General features: G+C 43.3%; 1 pseudogene; it reads right to left on the reverse strand.

Annotated features, from left to right (window-relative positions):
- LOC112227594 overlaps positions 1-21,281 on the reverse strand; it is a 150,122-nt pseudogene that overhangs the window by 55,594 nt on the left and 73,247 nt on the right.

Raw genomic sequence — 21,281 nt, forward strand, 5'->3', positions numbered from 1 at the left:
GGGGGTCAGACGGGGAGAGTGGCGGAGTCAGGGTGTAGACCTGATCCAACTCCCCGTGCATACCGTGGGGAGCGAGTGACCGGTCAGGCACCGTGTTATGCGGTGATACTCACTGTGTCTCCAGTGAGCATTCACAGGCCGGTGTGCTCTGTGCCAGCGCCCCGCATTTGCCGGGTGGAAGAGGGCATTCAGCCAGGATGGGTTGTGCCAGCTCTACGCTCGAGACTTCCAGTGCGCCTCCACGGCCCAGTGTATCCGGTGCCTGCTCCACGCGCCAAGCTTCCAGTGCATCTCCCCAGTCCGGTGAGACCTGTTCCAGCTCCACCTACCAGGCCTCCAGTGTGTCTCCTCAGTCCGGTAAGCCCTGTGGCAGCTCCACGCACCAGGCTGCCAGTACGTTTCCTCAGTCCGGTGAGACCTGTTCCTGCACCACGTACGAAGCCTCCAGTGATGATCCATGGTCCGAAGCCTCCAGTGATGATCCCCAGTCCAAGAGTCTCCAGCAGCGGGCCGCAGTCCAGAGCCTCCCGCGATGATCCATGGTCCGGAGTCTCAGGCGACGGTCCGGTTCCACGGAAGCGGAGGGATCAGCGTCCGGAGCGGAGGCTACGTCCCGAACCGGTGCCGCCACCGAGGATAAATGCCCACCCGGACCCTCCCCTGTAGAGTCAGGTTTTGCGGCCGGAGTCTGCACCTTGGGGGGGGTGATACTGTCACACCTTAGAGAACCTTTTTATTTCTCTATTTGGTTAGGTCAGGGTGTGATTAGGGTGGGCATTCTAGGTTTTCTGCTTCTATGTTGGTGTGTTTGATTCCCAATTGGAGGCAGCTGTCTATTGTTGTCTCTGATTGGGAATCAGATTTAAGTTGTCAGTTTCCTTTTGGGTTTTGTGGGATCTTGTCTTTGTTTGTTGCTTTATTGCACGACTAGCTTTACGTTTGGTTTGTATTTATTGTTTTTTCCCGGTGTTACGTTTTCAAATAAAGAGAGAATGTACGCCTACTACGCTGCACCTTGGTCCGGTCATTTATCATACAACGACAAGCGTAACAATGTGAACCCTTTGGAATTGCCCGGATTTCTGCATAAATTGGTCATCAAATTTGATCTGATCTTCAGCTAAGTCACAATAATAGGCAAACATAGTGTGCTTAAACTAATAACAAAGTATTGTATTGTTGTCTGTATTGATTACAAAATTTCAACATTCACAGTGCAGGTTGGAAAACGTATGTGAACCCCTAGGCTAATGACTTCTCCAAAAGCTAATTGGAGTCAGGAGTCAGCTAACCTGGAGTCCAATCAATGACACGAGTGTGGAGATGTTGGTTAGAGCTGCCTAGCCCAATAAAAAAACTCACAAAATTTGAGTTCGCTATTCACAGGAATTGCCTGATGCGAACCATGCTTCGAACAAAAGAGATCTCAGAAGTGCTGAGATTAAGAATTGTTGACTTCTTTAAAGCTGCAAAGTGTTACAAAGTATTTCTAAAACCCTTGATGTTCATCAGTCCATGGTAAGACAATTGCCTATAAATTGAGAATGTTCAGCACTGTTGCTACTCTCCCTAGGCGTGGCCATCGTGCAAAAATGACTGGAAAAGCACAGAGCAGAATGCTCAATGAGGTTAAAAAGAATCATAGAGTGTCAGTTAAAGACTTACAACAATTTCTGGAACATGCTGACATCCCTGTTGACGAGTCTACAATACGTAAACACTAAACAAGAATGGTGTTCATGGGAGGACACCACGGAAGAAGCCTGTCTGAAGTTTGCAAAGTGTACCTGGACATTCCACAGTACTACTGGAATTTTCCACAGTGCTAAAATGTTTGTTTGTTTTTTTTACAATGGTGGGGGAGTGCCAGATGGAGTCACAGTGACTTCAACACAGCGCGCCCCATCAGTCATCTATTGTATAATACATTAGCCGGCACTCATCATCTGCTCTGTAAGCAAAGTAATTCAATAGTTTGTATTTGGAGCCAGATTTACAACAAACTGTGGGTGTGGAAGTACGATGTTTTCATTAGAAGAAGCCTTGCAGAACTTGTAGACTCGCACAGGCAAGCAGCGCTATAGATGAAAGGAGAAACTAGTGATCAAACATGAGTTAGTAAGTAACCCATCTTTGGTTGAGCGTGCATGACTCGCACTGCTCCCTCTGACAGTCAAACAAACAGTGAATTTTTTCATGAAAGTAACTGAAAGTAATATAACGCGTTACTTTCCAAGCAAAGTAATATTGTAAAGTAGCATGTTACTCTCGTTAAATGCAATGAGTAATATGTACACTACTTTTTAATAAACTAATCCCAACACTGGTGCTGTGTCAGCTGAATGCACAAGAGGCCTGGCTAGCCTAATTCTGCCCCCTTCAGAAGATTCAAACAAATTGCTAGACAGACTTGATCAGCTTAATCCATAAATGATGTGAGACACATTTGACAGACGTCCCGAAAGTAACAAAAATGTCATTACCGAACTATTTTTCATGATCTAGTATTGAAAAAGTAAAACATTTTTTTAACGTACTGTGCAACACTACTGCATGGTGCGAACGAACACACAAGCACAAGGACAGACAGACAGACACACAACATGGCTCCTCTCAATCATGCTGGCTGGGACCTCCTGGGATTACTGGACATCCATGATTGGGACATAATGGTGTGCTCTCTCCCGCTCTATCCTCTCTCCTTCTTTATCTCTCGTACCATTCTCTCCCACCTCTCTCTCTTTCCATGTCTCTCCGTCTCTACTCTTCTCTCCTCTCTCTCATTGAGGACCCTGACAAATTTGTATAAAGTGAATGGCTGTCAATCTATCAAACCACAGTCTTGAGCCAGTTCAAATCAATAACACCATAGAACTGCAGATGAATGACAATCAATAGGAGAACATACTGTACATGGTCAGTATAGGGATTAAGGCTCCTTTTAACCAGAATGGTGATAAATAACCCTTAAACTTGGCTAAAGATTGAGCAAAATGTTTTCTGGTATTTGCATTTGGATATGAACTGGGATGAAGCATTAGGACAAAGCATGAGTAGAATTTATATTGGACCTTGCATACAATTGGACAATAATGCAATATTCATTGTCTTTTTCATTGATTAAATACATATGGTTGTGTTGTGTATAGGCCACATCTCTCCATCTATTTGTGAGTCTTTTTATACAATGCATTCGGAAAGTATTCAGATCCCTTGACTTTTTCCACATTTTGTTACTTTACAGCCTTATTCCTAAATGTATTTGTTTTTCCCCTCATCAATCTACACACAATACACCATAATGACAAAACAACAACTTTTAGATTTTGTGCAATTTTTGAAATGTCACATTTACACAAGTATTCAGACCCTTTACACAGTATGTTGTTGAAGCACCTTTGGCAGCGATTACAGCCTCAAGTCCTCTTGGGTATGACGCCATTGTACAAGCTTGGCCCACTTATATTATGGGAGTTTCTCCCATTCTTCTCTGCAGATCCTCTCAAGCTCTGTCAGGTTGGATGGGGAGCGCTGCTGCACAGCTATTTTCAAATGAAATATTATTGGTCACATACACATATTTAGCAGATGTTATGTGTAGCGAAATGCTTGTTTTCAGGTCTCTCCGGAGATGTTCGATCGGGTTCAAGTCTGGGCTCTGGCACTCAAGGACATTAGGAGACTTGTCCCAAAGCCACACCTGCATTGACTTGGCTGTGTGCTTAGGGTCATTGTCCTGTTGGAAGGTCAACCTTTGCCCCAATCTGATGTAATGAGCGCTCTGGAGCATGTTTACATTAAGGATCTCTGTACTTTGTCCGTTCATCTTTCGCTCCAGACTAGTCTCCCAGTCCCTGCTAATGAAAAACATCCCCACAGCATGATGCTGCCACCACCATCCTTCACCGTAGGGATGGTGCCAGGTGTCTCTCAGACGGGGCACTCAGGTCAAATAATTCAATCTTGGTTACATCACACCAGATAATCTTTTTTCTCATGGTCTGAGAGTCCTTTAGGTGCCCTTTGGCAAACTCCAAGTATGTCCTGTACTGAGGAGTGGCTTCCGTCTGGCCACTCTACCACAAATGCCTTATTGGTGGAGTGCTGCAGAGATGGTTATCGTTCTGGAAGGTTCTCCCATCCCACAGAGGAACACCTCCCTGACCAAGACCCTTCGCCCCTGATTGCTCTGCTCTGATTGCCAGCTCTAGGAAAAGTCTTGGTGGTTCCAAACGACAGAGGCCACTGTGTTCTTGGGGACCTTCAATGCTGCATACATTTTTGGGTACCCTTCCCCAGATCTGTGCCTCAACACAATCCTGTCTCTGAGCTTTATGGACAATTATTTTGACCTTTTGGCTTGGTTTATGTTCTGACAATCACTGTCAACTGTGGGACCTTGTGTTTACAGGTGTGTGCATTTCCAAAAAATGTCTAATCAATTGAATAACCACATTAATGTAAATCAGGCATTTCAGTTTTTCATTTGTAAAATACATGTGCAAACATTTCTAAAAACCTGTTTTCACTTTGTCATTATGGGGTATTGTGTGTAGATTAATGAGGAAAAAAGTATTTTAATACATTTTAGAATAAGGCGGTAATGTAACAAAAGTCAGAGGAGGAAAAAGTACCCAACTGTCATACTAGTAAAAGTAAAGATACCTCAATAGAAAATGACACGATTAAAAGCAAGTCACCCAGTAAAATTGTACTTGAGTAAAAGTAAAAAAGTATGTGGTTTAAAATATACCTAAATATCAAAAGTAAAAGTATAAATAATTTGAAATTCATTATATTAAGAAACTCAGATGGCACCATTACATTTAAAAACCTTTTTTTTTTAACGGAAAGCCACGGGCACACTCCAACATTCAGACATAATTTACAAATAAAGTGTATGTGTTTAGTGAGTCCACCAGATCAGAGACAATAGGGATGACCAGGGATGTTTGGTTGATGAGTGAGTGAATTGGACTATTTTCCTGTCCTGCTAAGCATTCAAAATGTAACGAGTATTGGGTTTGTAAGTAGGAATTGGAAAATGTAAGTAGTACAAAGTATAATATTTTCTTAAGGAATGTAGTGAAGTAAAAGCAGTCCAAAATATAAAGAGTAAATTACAGATTCAGCCCAAAAAATATTTGGCTAGTACTTCAAGTATTTTTACCAAAGTACTTTACACCACTGACAAAAGTCAAGGGGTCTGACAACCTTTCTAATGTACTGTATGTGGTGTTTTTCAGAGCTCCTACTAAAGCCAAGAAAAACAACAAACGAAAGCTCTCTCACACACACTCACACACACTCACACACGACTCCCTCAAATAGAAGAGAAGAATAGCAACAACCCAGGAGAGAGATGTTGATTGTGTCTGAAGAAACAAAGCAAACCAACATATTCAACAAACACAAAGTCAGACAAGGGAACATATTTGAAAGTACTGTTGGTACATTCGAAGAAAACATGTAAAAAAACTTAAGTGAAATATAAATATAGTATGAGAGAAAAAACATTGAGGGAGAGGGATGGAGGGGAGTGCGCTTAAATACAATTAGACGTGGGTAGATACAGCTGAAGTCAGAAGTTAACATACACTTAGGTTGGCGTCACTAAAACTCTTTTTTCAACCACTCCACAAATTTCTTGATAACAAACTATAGTTTTGGCAAGTCGATTAGGACATCTCCTTTGTCCATGACAAGTAATTTTTCAAACAATTGTTTACAGAATATTTATCTTAAAACTCACCTTATCACAATTCCAGTGGGTCAGAAGTGTACATACACTAAGTTGACTGTGCCTTTAAACAGCTTAGAAAATTCCAGAAAATGATGTCATGTCTTTAGAAGCTTCTGATAGGCTAATTGACATAATTTGAGACAATTGGAGGTGTACCTGTGGATGTATTTCAAGGCCTACCTTCAAACTCAGGACCTCTTTGCTTGACATCATGGGAAAATCAAAAAAAATTGTAGACCTCCACAAGCCTGGTACATCCTTGGGAGCAATTTCCAAATGCCTGAAGGTACCACATTCATCTGTTCAAACAATAGTACGCAAGTATAAACAGCTTGGGACCACGCAGCCGTTATACCGCTCAGGAAGGAGTTGTGTTCTGTCTCCTAGAGATGAATGTACTTTGGTGTGAAAAGTGCAGATCAATCCCAGAACAACAGCAAAGGATCTTGTGAAGATGCTGGACGAAGCAGGTACATTACAAAGCCCTGACCTCAATCCTATAGAACATTTAAGGGCAGAACTGAAAAAGCATACGCAAGCAAGGAGGCCTACAACCTGACTCAGTTACACCAGCTCTGTCAGGAGGAATGGGCCAAAATTCACCAAACTTATTGTGGTAAGCTTGTGGAAGGCTACCAAAAAATGTTTTGACCCGATTTAAACCATTTAAAGGCAATGCTACCAAATACTAATTGAGTGTATGTAAACTTCTGACCCACTGGGAATGTGGTGAAAGAAATAAAAGCTGAACTAAATGATTCTTTGCTTTTATTATGACATTTCACATTCTTAAAATAAAGTGATCTAAAACTAAATCAATTGAGGCAGAGGAGGCTGTGGTGATGGTGAGCATTAGGAAGCCATTTCTTTTCTACCCCTCGCTAGGCTCGGCACGGTTAGCTGGCTGAGGTAGTGGAGTGGGGCTGTCAGAACCAACTCCTACCTGTGTGAGTGTGTGTTCAGCATTGGATTGCTTGCACTGTGTAAGCCTAGCACACTCTACTGGTAGCCCATGTCCAGAAACCAAGTACAACAGGCTAAAAGAGTGGATGTGCAAATCTAACAGGAACAAATACACAATCACAATACACGTGTGATATTGTATGAATTGATTTCACAGGGATGTTTTAATGTGCTCAAGTCTCATGGCCTATGTATTCCATTCAAGGGAATCAATTTGATCATTGCCCATAGGTTTTCACCCATTTACAGTGGACACCAAAATTGACATTTGTGAACATTGAATTGAATATAAAATCTAGAATTGTTTTACTGAGGGGTTAGATTTGAATGTTTTTTTCAGATACCACTCTATTTAGTTTTTTTCTTCTCTCCACGCTGTTATTAAAAACCCAGCATCGTTCCATTCAGTGTGGCCGTGGACTTTGATGGGGGTGAGGGCTGTCTGTTGCTGCTGTACAAAACCAACAAAAAGTTAGACAGTCACATAGCGCTGTGGCGACCACGTTTATTGTCATGGCAACCCCTGGAACGTTTTCATAGGATGGTCGAGGACGGGGACGGGGTGGATTGATAATAGGCAGTAGTGGATTAGTATATTGGGAGTGAGTGCAATCGTCATTATGGAGATTACTGCTCAGATAACCTTTTTTCTAAGAATGGAGCAGAGTGCATCGTCTCAACAATATCCAATATAGTACAATCGCGCAGACACTCACACACTGTGGAGGCTGTCTAGAGAGGCCCTTCCTTCACCTGTAAGATGGCATAATAACCTTGAGCTATTTCTATAACAAACTAACATCATTAAGACATTCACATCTACATATTTCACAGGCTCCCTATGGAGAGTTGATAGGTTAGATTTTCCTGTATTGAATTACAGTACAGTCATTTAGAAACTAGTGGAAGGCAAGGTGTTGTGTAAAAAAAAAACTGTCACATTTAACTGTCTCTGTGTGAAACAGACATGAATGTTAAACCAATTAGGGATTCATTTTAAACCCACTAGGGACATTGTCTGAGTCCCAAATTGTACCATACGCCCTATGTAATGTGCTACTTTTGATCAGAGTCAACAGGGCTCTGGTCAATAGTAGCACACTTTGTAGGAAATAGGGTGCCATTTGAGAAGCAGGCATTTTGATTTAGTCTGTCATAAACAACTGGTACGGGATTGAAGTTCTCTGACCATAATAACACACTATGGAACTGACAGCAGAGAAACAGAGGGATAGGGAGAGAAAGAGGGATGGAATGAGAGAGATAGAGCGGGAGATAAATAAAAGAGAGAGAAACAGACGGTGAGTGGTGAGGAAGTGACAGTGTATAGGCCCATGAGCATCCATGTGTGAATGTAACACCACTCTGAACAGAGACATCCCTCAGTGGGCAGAGAACATAGAGAGAAATAGAGAGACACATCCCAAATGGCACACCATTCCATACATAGTCCATTACTTTTGCCCAGAACCGTATATGTTTCCCTTAAAATTAGTGCACTACATAGGCAATAGGGTGCCATTTGCAACATAGCCCTTTTATAACTTTGGTAATGTGGTGTGTAAAGACAAATTGGGAGTGTTATTAAGTTACAGACAGAGTTTTCTGTAACTGGTATGGCTGACAAAGTCTAAATCTTCATCTTATTGTTCCTATATGGGAGAATTCAGCTGGTGGTGATGACACTGATATTTTAAACTCCAACACATTTAAATTATCCTTCATTATATCCCTCCCACATTCCCTCGTTACTCACTTCTACACCCTCTCGCTTCCTCCCACATACACTAATTAATACACCCACTCCTACACACCTTACCTCCCTCCCTCCGTCCCATTTCCAGTTCTCCCTCACTTATTTGTAAACCCACTCGCTACTACACCTCCTCCTCCTCCTCCGACCCACCCTCCCAGAAATATTTCCCTGTCCTCATCTCCCGACACCAGTGAAACCAACACCTGTGTCATCATTTAGATAATGACTATAGAGAGAGAAACAGTGTGTGTCGTTAGACTATTGCTATAAGAGAGAGAAACAGAGCGCGCAGCAGGCAGTCTTGTTGCTATAGCCAAGGGATGTTTATCTGCTCTGCTCCGCACTGTTTGTTTCTATTGTCTACGAATCTAGGAGAGGGTGTGTGTGTGTGTGCTTATGCTTTCTGTGCATTTTTGACTCCGAATTCCTTTCTGTGGCTTTAGCAGTCGAGCCGTCTCCCTTTCTTTGCTGGGATTAAGTTGTTTGCTAATTCTTCTGTAACATTTCTTGTTTTAGGTGTAAACTTTTGATAACGCACCTTATTATATTTTTTTTACCTCTTTTTCTCCCCAATTTCACAACTCCCGTACACTCAGGAGAGGCGAAGGTCGAGAGCCTTGCATCCTCCGAAACACAACCAAACCAAGCTGCACTGCTTCTTGACACAATGCCCACTTAACCCGGAAGCCAGCACACCAATGTGTCGGAGGAAACACCATACACCTGGCAAGCATGTCAGCGTGTACTGCGCCCGGCCTGTCACCGGAGTCGCTATTGCGCAATGGGACATGGACATCCCTGCTGAGCAAACCCTCCCCTAACCCGGACAGAGCCTGGACTCGAACCCAGAATCTCTAGTGGCACAGCCAGCACTGTGATGCATTGCCTTAGTCCACTGCGCCACTCAGGATGCCCTTGCACCTTATTTTTTTATCGCCCAGAGTTACTGCCTTAATCCACAACAATTCAGCAAATCCGGGTGCATCTATTGTATCTATTTACTGTAGCTGAAACCCTCACAACAGGCTGCGTACAAAGGCAGCCTTTGGTCACTGATTCCACTCCCTGCATCCCAAATGAAACCCTATTCCATACATAATGTACTACTTTTACCAGGGCCCTTAGTGCCATATAGGGAGCAAAGGGGTCTGAGCCAAAGGGCTAACAAAATCAGCAGCACGCATCTCTCTCTGTGTAAAAACACAGACTCCCGCATCACACACACACCCCTGCATCTCACACACACACACCTTAATACAAACAAAAACACAAAAACACACACACACACACAAAAACAGAGTTTCCGTTAGCCAGCTTTGGGCCGTTAAAACGATTGCAAAGCTGAAAAATAAAATTGGCACCGTCCAATTGTCCAGTAGAAGAAATGTTATCCCTTTGCAAAATAATGGATTTTAGCCTACGCTTTGATTGAAATAGCTGTCAATGTAGTGCGAGAACTGCTGATACAGCTGTTTGTTGCTGTTGGAATGAAACATGTGCTTTAATAAGCACAATCATCGCACAACAATTCTAAAGGCAATAGCATGTAAAAAACAACTAATGGCCATGACTGAAAAGAGCTACTACTTTTATTTCTCAACTGGTAATTGAAGCATCCTTCCCATTCAAGTGCATAGGCAACTAGGCAGACTTCAGCGCATCACACACCACTTTGCTATCAGCTGGAGGCAGTATGCATTTTGAAAACATATACTTAATTGTTTGAAACCTGAACATGAAGCGTGTCACTCCATGGCGGCGGGTAGCCTAGTGGTTAGAGCGCTGGGCCAGTCACCAAAAGGTTGCCTGATTGAATCCCCAAGTTGACAAGGTAAAAATCTGTCGTTCTGCCCCTGAGCAAGGCAGTTAACCCACTGGGTGCTGAAGATGTGGATGTCGATTAAGGCATCCCCCGCACCTCTCTGATTCAGAGGGATTGGGTTAAATGCGGAAAACACATTTCAGTTGAATACATTCAGTTGGACAACTTACTAGGTTTCCCCTTACTTCAAAGTTGCCTAGCAAATATCCAACCAACTTAATATTGTAAAGACTTCCATATGACATTGAAACCAGTAGTGTTTTTCTCTCATGTTCTATTTGTTTTCAAATCAACTTTCTTTCATTCTCCAGTAGCCAAAGGCACAATCCTAGTCATATTAGCAACCCATGCTAGCCTATTTAGATTGGATTTTTATGTAACAGGAGATTTGGTGTTTTCCTGCTAATTGAATGGAACGGCCAGTTGCGCGTAGCCTACTGCCTTGTGCACATTGCTGAAGAACTAATAGTTATCAACATTTTATGCTAAACTATCTGATCTGTTGCATGCCTCATTGCTTTTTAACGTTTTTTTGAATGTCGCCTAGGCTTAGTGGTTGTATGAATTTGGGATCTATGATTTTTTTTTTTTTAAAGAAGCTAATAATCGTCTGTGGCCAAATTATTATTATTATGTTTTCTGGTATTGTAGCCTATTTTGAATGGTTTTCATTTTTTTCTGTTTCGACAGGGGTAATCTAATTAGGCTATACAATTTTGGCAATTTAATTCTATTTACTTTAGGGAAAGTTTGCCCTAGCCTTGTGGACGTGCCACCTATTTATTCCATCTTCAAATTGCTAATTGGAATTCAGTAAGAATGATGCACGCCATTGCATCTGAATTGAATGTTCTGTTAAGCCAGAACTCCCATAAACTAAATGTGATTTCTGTCATTCTGAGAACTGTGGTAGACTCCCTAATCTGGTTACGCAACCAATGAATGTGTGTCCAACCAATGAATATGTGTCCAACCAATGACTATGTTTCCCAACCAATGAATATGTGTCCAAATTAAAATGCTGCCGGTCAAATGTCCAGCTCCACGTTTTCCTGATGGAAACCCTGACACGCACACACTCTGTAAAAACACAGACCCTGCATCACACACTAACTCAATAGACTGTCGTTGAGCTGCATGGCCAGAGGGAAGTCGTAGACAGAACCAAGGACGTTGAATCAATCCACACTACGAAAGTAGAATGAGTGAACACACTCAGGTGCACACACAGATCTACACACACACACACACACACACACACACACACACACACACACGTGTCAACACACACATCGTACAAACGTCTTTCACACACAAGGGGGAGGAAGTAAACACTGTCTAATGCAGGAACACTGCATTAGACAGTATTAGTCATTTAGTGATTAAGTGATTGTACCTCTCCATTGAAAAGCAGCCTCCCAAACAGCTGCTTTGGTTCCTCTACACCGCCCTCCAAATCAAATCAAATAAACTAAAAGAGAGACAGAATAAAGGGAGGGAAAAAATAGAGAAGGTAGGATGAGATTAATGAAAAATATAGAATACTCAGATAGGGAAAATATATGTTTGGTTTAGGAACGCTGTTGGCTAGGCATACACACACTCCTCGGGAGAGATGACAAATCACGTGTGCTGAATGAATGAAACTAACCAAGGTCACATAAACAACAGGACTTAGATGTGCTGTGCAAACACCTCTCATATGAACGCCGAACACACAAATGCGCATGTACACACACCACAATCACAACTCTCATACGAGCTGCACACACACACGGGGAGACAGTGTACAATGTTTTAAAATGTTCAAAAGATACACACTTGAGAGGAAACATACACATAAACAAGGAGACAAACAAAAAAAAACAAATTGTTTTCTGTCACAGCACGCAGCAAGTGCATCTGCTGTGTTGTAATAATACCTCTCTCTCCCTCCATCTCTATATCCACCTCTCTCCTCTCTCTTTTATCCCCACATCTCACTCTCCTTCTTCATTGTTCTCTTTCTGTCTCTCCCTCTGTGTCTCTCTCTCTGGTGTACTGAAGGAGCTGCTTCGGCACACAAACCAGTGTTTGAGAACACCAATCATTTACTCCCGACAAAAGTTGTTCTTGTTCGTTGGGGCTTTTATTAACATTGATGTGTTGCAATCTTCTTCTGTTAAGTTGCCTACAACTTCGTCCCACATCACCTAAGAAAGGTTCATTCAATTTAGAAAAAGCAATAAAAACCTGGCAAATTGAAAATACGATTGTGCAGTGCTTCTTTGATGTGCGTAAATGAGCCCATTAGAGATGGTTGTGATATGTGGTTTTGCTCAAAGTGTCTTTATAAACGACATCAAACGCAAATATGTTAGATTCAGCCTCCAGGAAAGGAAACAGCTTTCAGATGGCTAACAGGCCCATTGCCTCACACACCACCAAAACACACGTGACCACACGTGAGAACTCATTCTCTCTCACACACACACACACACACACACAAAGCATCTTATCTGTGATGAAACCCCTTCCAGCTGCCTCGGAGGTCGAGACCTCTAATCTTGCCATGACAGTGTGAGTGTTTCCATGTGTGCGTGCCCACTAGACCCTCACTGCAAGGGGACCAAAGAGGGGGAGTGGGTCCTCTAAAGGACACCTTCCCACTCCTATATTTGTGCTGAGATTTGTGGTTTGACCATGATTCGACCACAACTTTGGAGATGCTCCTACACAGAAGATGGTTCTTAAACACGTTAAATGCCACGCATTTGATCCATTTGATCTATTCCAGAGCTGTACACCCGATTAAATTTTTCAACAAATCATCTAGCCCTTGGTTAGTGAGTCCGGTGTGGTAAGTCAGGGCTACAAGGAAACTGTGAAAAGTCTGGGGGTCCGCGAGGAGAGTTGAGATCCACCGCGTCTAAAGGACATCCTCCCACTTCCAGATTTGTGGTTTGACCACAGCTCTGGATGCTCCAACACAGCAGATGTTTCCTCTGAAGATTATAAGGCAGCTATGAGGAGAAACACACCCCTGGCTGCTTTCTCTCTCTACAGGTATATTTCTTATTGATATTGACTGTACAATACAATATAGGCTACATTTCAAGAGCTAAGGGCTTTTCCTGTGGTTTCGGTGATCCATCACTGATACTGACTCCCTGGAAGTTACAGAAAGTCGAAGTTATGGACGGAAGGTTGACGATTCAAAGAGTTTTGCCTCTTATTGCATTTCTCAAACTTTCCCAAGAATCGGGGAGTGGGAACCTCAAGGGGAAGGAAAAATGTATTAAAACATCTCAAAGTAACACCTTCGGTGTCAATCAAAGAGCCAGTAGATGAAAATTAAGATAATTTTAGAGAGGGATGGAAATAGACTCAGAGAGAGAGCGAGAGCTAGAGAGAGAGCACTTTGACAAGAATTCTGTCCATGGAAAGATTACCCTGCAGCGGTCTGACCAATCGCACAACATGCAGTGATCATTAGATGGAGCCAGTCAAGTCAGGCCATCCATCGTCAAGCTAACCAGCCTGGCTGCTGCCTTCTACAACTTACACTACCTGCCGACCGAAACAGAGAGAGATACAGACATAAACACAGAGATAGAGACACAGAGAGAGAAACTTTTGTCAAAAGTAGTACACTATGTAGGAAATAGAATGCTATTTGGGATGCGGCCACAATCGGAGACCCAGGCAGCAGATGCATCTCATGTCCTCAGGAGCCCCCCCCACACACACACACACACTTAGCCACAGTTCGATCGCTCGAACCTTCCCTTTCTCCTGCCCACCCTCACTATCTAGCTAGCCAACCGAGTCAGTAAGTAACCTTGACTTACGTCATGACCTGGCCAGAACAACCCATACAGCATCTGTACAGTTTCAGATTCATACCCAGGAAGTTACTGAAGCCAGAGTACATAGGTTTATTATGCATAAAAAATGGCACCCTATTCCCTTTAAAGTGCACTACCTTTGACCAGGACCCATAGAGCTCTGTTCAAAAGCAATGCACTATAAAGGGAATTTGGTGCAATTTGTGATCCAGGTCAGGGCCATTCATGTCATTAACGACTATAATATGCCTGTTGTCTTTGTGTCAGATTTAGGGAAAGGCAGGTGCTACATTTACATTAGTAATTTAGCAGTGGCTATTATCCAGAGCGCCTGTATAGGCAAACATGCTTCTGTGCTGCTGCACGCTACAGTTCTCTTTAGGGAAAAACATTGAAATACTGAGACGCCCTTCTGATAAACAGGGTCCAGAGCTCAAAATATCTGACAGTCACATTAATAACTTCAAATGAATTATTCAAAAAAGCTCAGGCTCTAATCCATCAAATAGAAATAAAGCAGTTTCCCCCTCTCTCCTCCTCTCTCTCTCTTTGCTCCGGCCCGGCAGCCCAACCAAACGACATGCAAAACTGTGCAGGCGCATTAATGACAAAATAAACGGAACAAGAAAATAAATGGAACTTTGTCGTCGACGCACCAAGACCGCTGATTGCATTCCCACATCAAACATCTTAACTATTCCAAACTAAAAGGGGTTGAGGGAAACAAAGGAGAGAGAGTGAGAGAAGAAAAAAAAGAAAAAAAGGGAGAGAAAAACAGTGAGAGAGTGAGAGAGAGGAACCGAACAGAGATAACTATCCCTCCATTGCTACCATCCGCAGCAATTAACAATGGAGCTGTGCTCGCTCAATAAATTCACCGTCTCTGCATTGTGCAAATCTGACATTCAGACGAGTGAAACATAATCCTTTTCTCTGCTCTCTTAATAGGAAGAGTGTTGAGATTGAAGAGCGTTGAGGCTGAACAGAGAGAGAGAGAGAGAGAGAGAGAGACAGACAGAGAGAGAGTAAGGGAGAGAAACTCATAATGATCCACCATCTGCATCGTGGCAGTGCCTGGTGGCTGCTGGCACACTATAATCCACAGATCAAATACACAAGGAAATTAGGGCCATAAAACAGAACGTAGCTCCTTTCTTCTTCTTTTTCAATTCTTTCCTCTTTTCAAGCGGTTCAATAGGATGGAAGGAAGGAAGGAAAGAAGACGAGGGGGCTTATCAGTCATGACCTCAAAGAGAGGAGTGGAGGATGGAGGGAGGGGGAGAGAAAGCTTGCGGCAGCCCCATTGAAAAGGCTGAGGGAGAAAGTATTTTGTTTACATTACAAGAGGTAAAGAGAGAGAAAGGAGAGAAAACGAAGACACAGGAGAATGTGAAGGCGAACTGGGCCAAAATAACCCAAATGAGAATGGACCACTCTGCCAGGAAGTTTAATGACAAGAGATCAAAAAAGCTAAATTTTCCATTGAACACTTTGAATAATGCAGGGTTGCAGGCGTCCATTTGCATTACAGATGCCGCTTTTCCTTTCCACCTCTCTCTCTCCCTTCCGCCCTCCATTCTTTCCCTCCTCTCCCTTCCTCACTCCCCGCCAAAGAGTGGACCTGCTTCAGGGCAAGCAGATATAGACATTGCATGTGGGTGCGTGCGTTTGTACCACAGTGAGACAGGAGAGTCAGTCGGTCTATGCAAAGTAGGAGATTATCTGCCGCTTCCGATTGCTTCCTGCATAGCCAGGGTTTAAAGGTCACCTCGGCACATAAACAAATACAACAAGGGTCACGAAACACATCCAACAACCACTTAAAACCATCCACTCTTCGCTACGCTCTTCAAATATAGATGTAGATGCATGTCAGATTTCATCTCTCTTCTTAAAAAAAGGACTAATTAAAGAACCGAGAAAGACATCCGAATTCTATGTGAATAAGAGAAGGCACAGGAAAGATCAGAGATATGCAGAAAAATAATAAGTTCCAAAATGGAAGACACATCTAAAGAAGAAAAGCAACTTGTTCTCAGGGATGTTTGAGTGTGTGTGTGTGTGTGTGTGTGTGTGTGTGTCTGTGAGTAAGTGAGTCAGTGAGTCTGAGTCAGTGAGTCTGAGTCAGTGAGTCTGAGTAAGTGAGTCTGAGTCAGTGAGTCTGAGTCAGTGAGTCTGAGTGAGTGAGTCTGCGTGAGTGAGTGAGTCTCTGTGAGTGAGTGAGTCTGTGTGTGTGTGTGTGTGTGTGTGTGTGTGTGTGTGTGTGTGTGTGTGTGTGTGTGTGTGTGTGTGTGTGTGTGTGTGTGAGTGATTGAGTGAGTGAGACTGTGTGAGTGAGACTGTGTGAGTGAGACTGTGTGAGTGAGACTGTGTGTGTGTGTGTGTGTGTGTGAGCCTGAGTGAGTGAGCCTGAGTGTGTGAGCCTGAGTGAGTGAGTGAGTGAGTGTGTGTGAGTCTGTGTGTGTGTGTGTGTGAGTCTGTGTGTGTGTGTGTGTGTGTGTGAGTGAGTGATGGAGTCTGAGTGAGTGAGTGAGTGAGTCTGTGTGAGTGAGTGAGTTTGAGTGAGTGAGTGAGTCTGTGTAAGTAATTGATGGAGTCTGAGTGAGTGAGTGAATGATGGAGTCTGTGAGTGAGTGAGTGAGTGAGTGAGTGAGACTGTGTGTGTGTGTGTGTGTGTGTGTATGTGTGTGTATGTGTGTGTGTGTGTGTGTGTGTGTGTGTGTGTGTGTGTGGGTGAGCCTGAGTGAGTGAGCCTGAGTGAGTGTGTGTGTGAGTCTGTGTGTGTGAGTGAGTCTGTGTGTGTGTGAGTGAGTGAGAGAGTCTGCGTGAGTGAGAGAGTCTGCGTGAGTGAGTAAGTCTGCGTGAGTGAGTGAGTTTGTGTGAGTGAGTCTGTGTGAGTGATGGAGTGATGAGTCTGAGTGAGTGAGAATGTGAGTTAGTCTGTGTGAGTGATGGAGTGTGTGTGTGTGTGTGTGTGTGTGTGGGTGAGCCTGAGTGAGTGAGCCTGAGGGAGTGAGTGAGTGAGTGTGTGTGAGTGTGAGTGTGTGTGTAAGTCTGTGTGTGTGAGTGAGTCTGTGTGTGTGTGAGTGAGTGAGAGAGTCTGCGTGAGTGACTCTGAGTGAGTGAGTGAGTGAGTTTGTGTGAGTGAGTGAGTCTGCGTATCTGAGGGAGTTTGAGTGAGTGAGTGAGTGAGTGAGTGAGTGAGTCTGTGTGAGTGATTGATGGAGTCTGAGTGAGTGAATGATGGAGTCTGAGTGAGTGAGTGAGTGAGTTTGTGTGAGTGAGTCTGTGTGAGTGATGGAGTGTGTGTGTGTGTGTGTGTTTGTGTGTCTGTGTGTGTGAGCCTGAGTGAGTGATCCTGAGGGAGTGAGTGAGTGAGTGAGTGTGTGTGTGAGTGTGAGTGTGTGTGTAAGTCTGTGTGTGTGAGTGAGTCTCTGTGTGTGTGAGTGAGTGAGAGAGTCTGCGTGAGTGAGTCTGCGTGAGTGAGTGAGTCTGTGTGAGTGAGTGAGTTTGAGTGAGTGAGTCTGTGTAAGTGAGTGAGTTTGAGTGAGTGAGTGAGTGAGTGAGTGAGTGAGTGAGTCTGTGTGAGTGAGTGATGGAGTCTGAGTGAGTGAGTGTGAGTGAGTGAGTGAGTGAGTCTGCGTATCTGAGTGAGTTTGAGTGAGTGAGTGATGGAGTCTGAGTGAGTGAGTGAGTGAGTGAGTGAGTGAGTCTGTGAGTGAGTCTGTGAGTGAGTGAGTGAGTGTGTGGCTATTTGGTATTTGGTATTTTATTAGAATTAGCTGTTGCAAAAGCAGCAGCTACTCTCCCTGGGGTCCACACAAAACATAATACAGAATGACATAATATGTACAGCACATCATTAGACAAGAACAACTCAAGGACAGAACTACATACATTTTACAGTGGGAGCTGCTCTGTGATACTGTATCTGTTTTACAGGAAATGTGTGTAAAACAGGATGAAATGACAGCCAGCGTGCCCTCGGCCTGTTACTCTAAACTGGGAATGTTTTAGAGAGGAAGGAAGACTCAATGAGAGGACGAGAGAGGGGTATGAGGGAAATAGAGAGAGAGCTAGAGATAGAGAGAGAGGGGGGGTGGTAAGTTGGGGGCACATGACCCCCTGAATAACCTCAAACCTGAATTAGAGTTGGATAAACCTGGATTGTTTTACAAGGACTCACACATAAAACTACCTTCTACAACACAACCATTAATCCAAAACTTCAAACCTACAACCTTGGATTTTTGACAACTATTAGGATTCTTATTGCATAGAACTACACAGCAAACTCTCTAGCAAACCAACAACCAGTAGAAGAAGCACACCAGAAACCTAAACAACCTGCAACTGAGTGAGCAGATCAGTCTGTAGATACTTCTAAGGGTTCAAACACATCAAAAGCATTTGCTCACTGAGAGAACCTAGCACATCAATGTTTTTTTGCGAACCGACAACGCACCAATTTACATGTAGAATTATTACATTTTTTGGCAGTCAGACATCTAGAGCGGGTGGTCCCTAAAACACAGCACACTGAACGATCGGCAGACAGACGAGAGTGAATGGGCAAGGCAAAAACATTCAAGTGTCTTTGAATGGGGTATGGTAGTAGGTGCCAGGCTCACCGGTTTGTGTCAAGAACTGCAACGCTGCTGGGCTTTTCATGCTCAACAGTTTCCCGTGTGTATCAATAATGGTCCACCACCCAGAGAACATCCAGCCAACTGGATGTTCACACAACTGAGGGAAGCATTGGAGTCAACATGTGCCAGCATTCCTGTGGAATGCTTTCGACACCTTGTAGAGTCCATGACCAGACAAATTGAGGCTGTTCTAAGGGCAAAAGGGGGGATGCAACTCAATATTAGGGAGGTGTTCCTAATGTTTGGTGCACTCGGTGTAGATAAGATGGCGTCGTACTGGATTGCCGCCGTTTTGCAAGTTCCGAGCCAACTGATTATTTGTGACTCTTTTGTAGTTTATTTTTACTTTATTTTTTACGAAATCTGCCTTAATTTCTTACAACCGACAAGAATTTCTGAACATCAGATCAGCAGTTACTTACCTCAAATGTGGCTTCAAGTTCAACTCACCTGCCCTGGGCTCTTTCTGTAATTCCGACCCAATTTTCGGCCTACCCAAGTGGAAATGCAGGCATTACAGAAGCAAGAGGGGGGATCCGGGTGAGATTAAGCCAAAAGGAAAACCGGCAACCTCTTCACTCCATTCTACTGGCAAATCACTTGATTATAAGATAGATGACCTCCAATCGCGGATTTGCTACCAACAGGACTCTCGAAACTGCAATATTCTCTGCATTTCTAAAACATGGGTCTCGGACAAGATACCCCCCATTACTATCCAACTCAATGAATTCCCCATTCACTATGCGGACAGGACAGTGGAGTCAGGGAAAATTGAGAGGGGGTATAATGACTCGAGTGTGGTGGAAGTGTCGGCCCATTATTCACCCGTCTTGGAATGCCTGATGCTCAAATGACAATTCTTCTACCTCCATGAGGGAGTTCACCCAAATTGGAATACCTAATGGTCAAATGCCAACTATTCTACCTCCATCAGGGAGTTTTCAGCTGTTTTAGAGACTTGTATACGTTCCACTTCATGATAAGAAAAATAATAATTGTGTGTCGTTAAGCCACGTGATGCCCAACTTGTCTCCTTTGCAACTAGGAGTGATAAAGTCTTACACCACTGTTATTCTACACACAAGCAAGTCCAAAAGGCCCTCCCTTGTCTGCCAATCGGCAAATAGGATCATGACTCTGTACTCCTGCCTCCTTTTTACAAGCAGAAGCTCAAATAGGAAGTGCCCGCAACTCGCTCCTTTGAGAAATGGTCACCAGAATCAGAGATTATGCTAAAGGGCCACTTTAGCTAGCGCTGGATGGAATATGTTAAGAGGCTACGCTTATAGCTCGTCGATGTACACAGGCTCCGACACCTTCTGCATGTGGCAGAGGCTATATTCCATAATGGATTACAAAGGATGACACAGCCGTAATCTACCCAACAATGCCTCTCTACCAGACGAACTCAACACATTTCATGCAAGTTTACACAATAACAACATCATGCAGGGTGAGGGCCATCGCCAACCCAGAGGACTGGGTGATATTGCTCACTGTGGCCAAAGTGAATAAGATCTTTAAATCAGGTCAACACCCGCAACGCGGGCACCCGGCAGTATTCCAGGGTGCTTTTTCAGAGCATGCGCAGAACAGCTGGCAAGCATATTCACTGTATTTTCAACCTCTCTTTATTGCAGTCTGTAATCCCCACATGTTTTAAGATGACCACCATCATTCCTGTTCCCAAGAACTCTCAGGCTTCATGCCACAATGATTACCGCCCTGTAGCACTCGCATATGTAATCATGAAGTGCTTTGCATTCTGGTTCTGGCACACAACTCCAGTATCCCAGACACCCTAGATCCACTCCAATTTGCATACCGGTCCAACAGATTCATAGACAACGCAATCTCAATTGCACGTCACAAGGCTATTTGACTAAGAAGGAGAGTGATAGAGTGCTAAATCAGATGACCTGGCCTCCACAATCACCTGACCTCAGCCCAATTGAGATGGTTTGGGATAAGTTGGACCGCAGAGTGAAGGAAAAGCAGCCAAAAAGTGCTCAGCATATGTGGGAACTCCTTCAAGACTGTTGGAAAAGCATTCAAGTGAAGTTGGTTGAAAGAATGCCAAGGGTTGCTAATTGAGGAATCTCAAAAATAAATTTGATTTTGATTTATTTAACACTTTTCTGGTTACTCCATGTGTTATTTCATAGTTTTGATGTCTTCACTATTATTCTACAATGTAGAAAATAACAAAAATAAAGAAAAACCCTGGAATGAGTAGGTGTATCCAAACTTTTGACTGGTACTGTATATCACGTCAGTATCCAAGGACATTGTAAATATGGTACTGGAAATTATTGAACCTGTATATAGTGCATTTGCAAAGTATTCAGACCCCTTGACTTTTTCCAGATTGTTACATTACGGCCTTTTTCTACAATATGTTAAATGATTTTTTTCCTCATCAATCTACACACAATACCCCATAATGACAAAGCAAAAACAGTTTAGATTTTTTTGCAAATGAAATAAAAATAAAAATAAGAAAAATCTTATTTACATA

Source organism: Oncorhynchus tshawytscha, linkage group LG29 (genome assembly GCF_018296145.1).
Source record: "Oncorhynchus tshawytscha isolate Ot180627B linkage group LG29, Otsh_v2.0, whole genome shotgun sequence".
Lineage (NCBI taxonomy): Eukaryota > Metazoa > Chordata > Actinopteri > Salmoniformes > Salmonidae > Oncorhynchus > Oncorhynchus tshawytscha.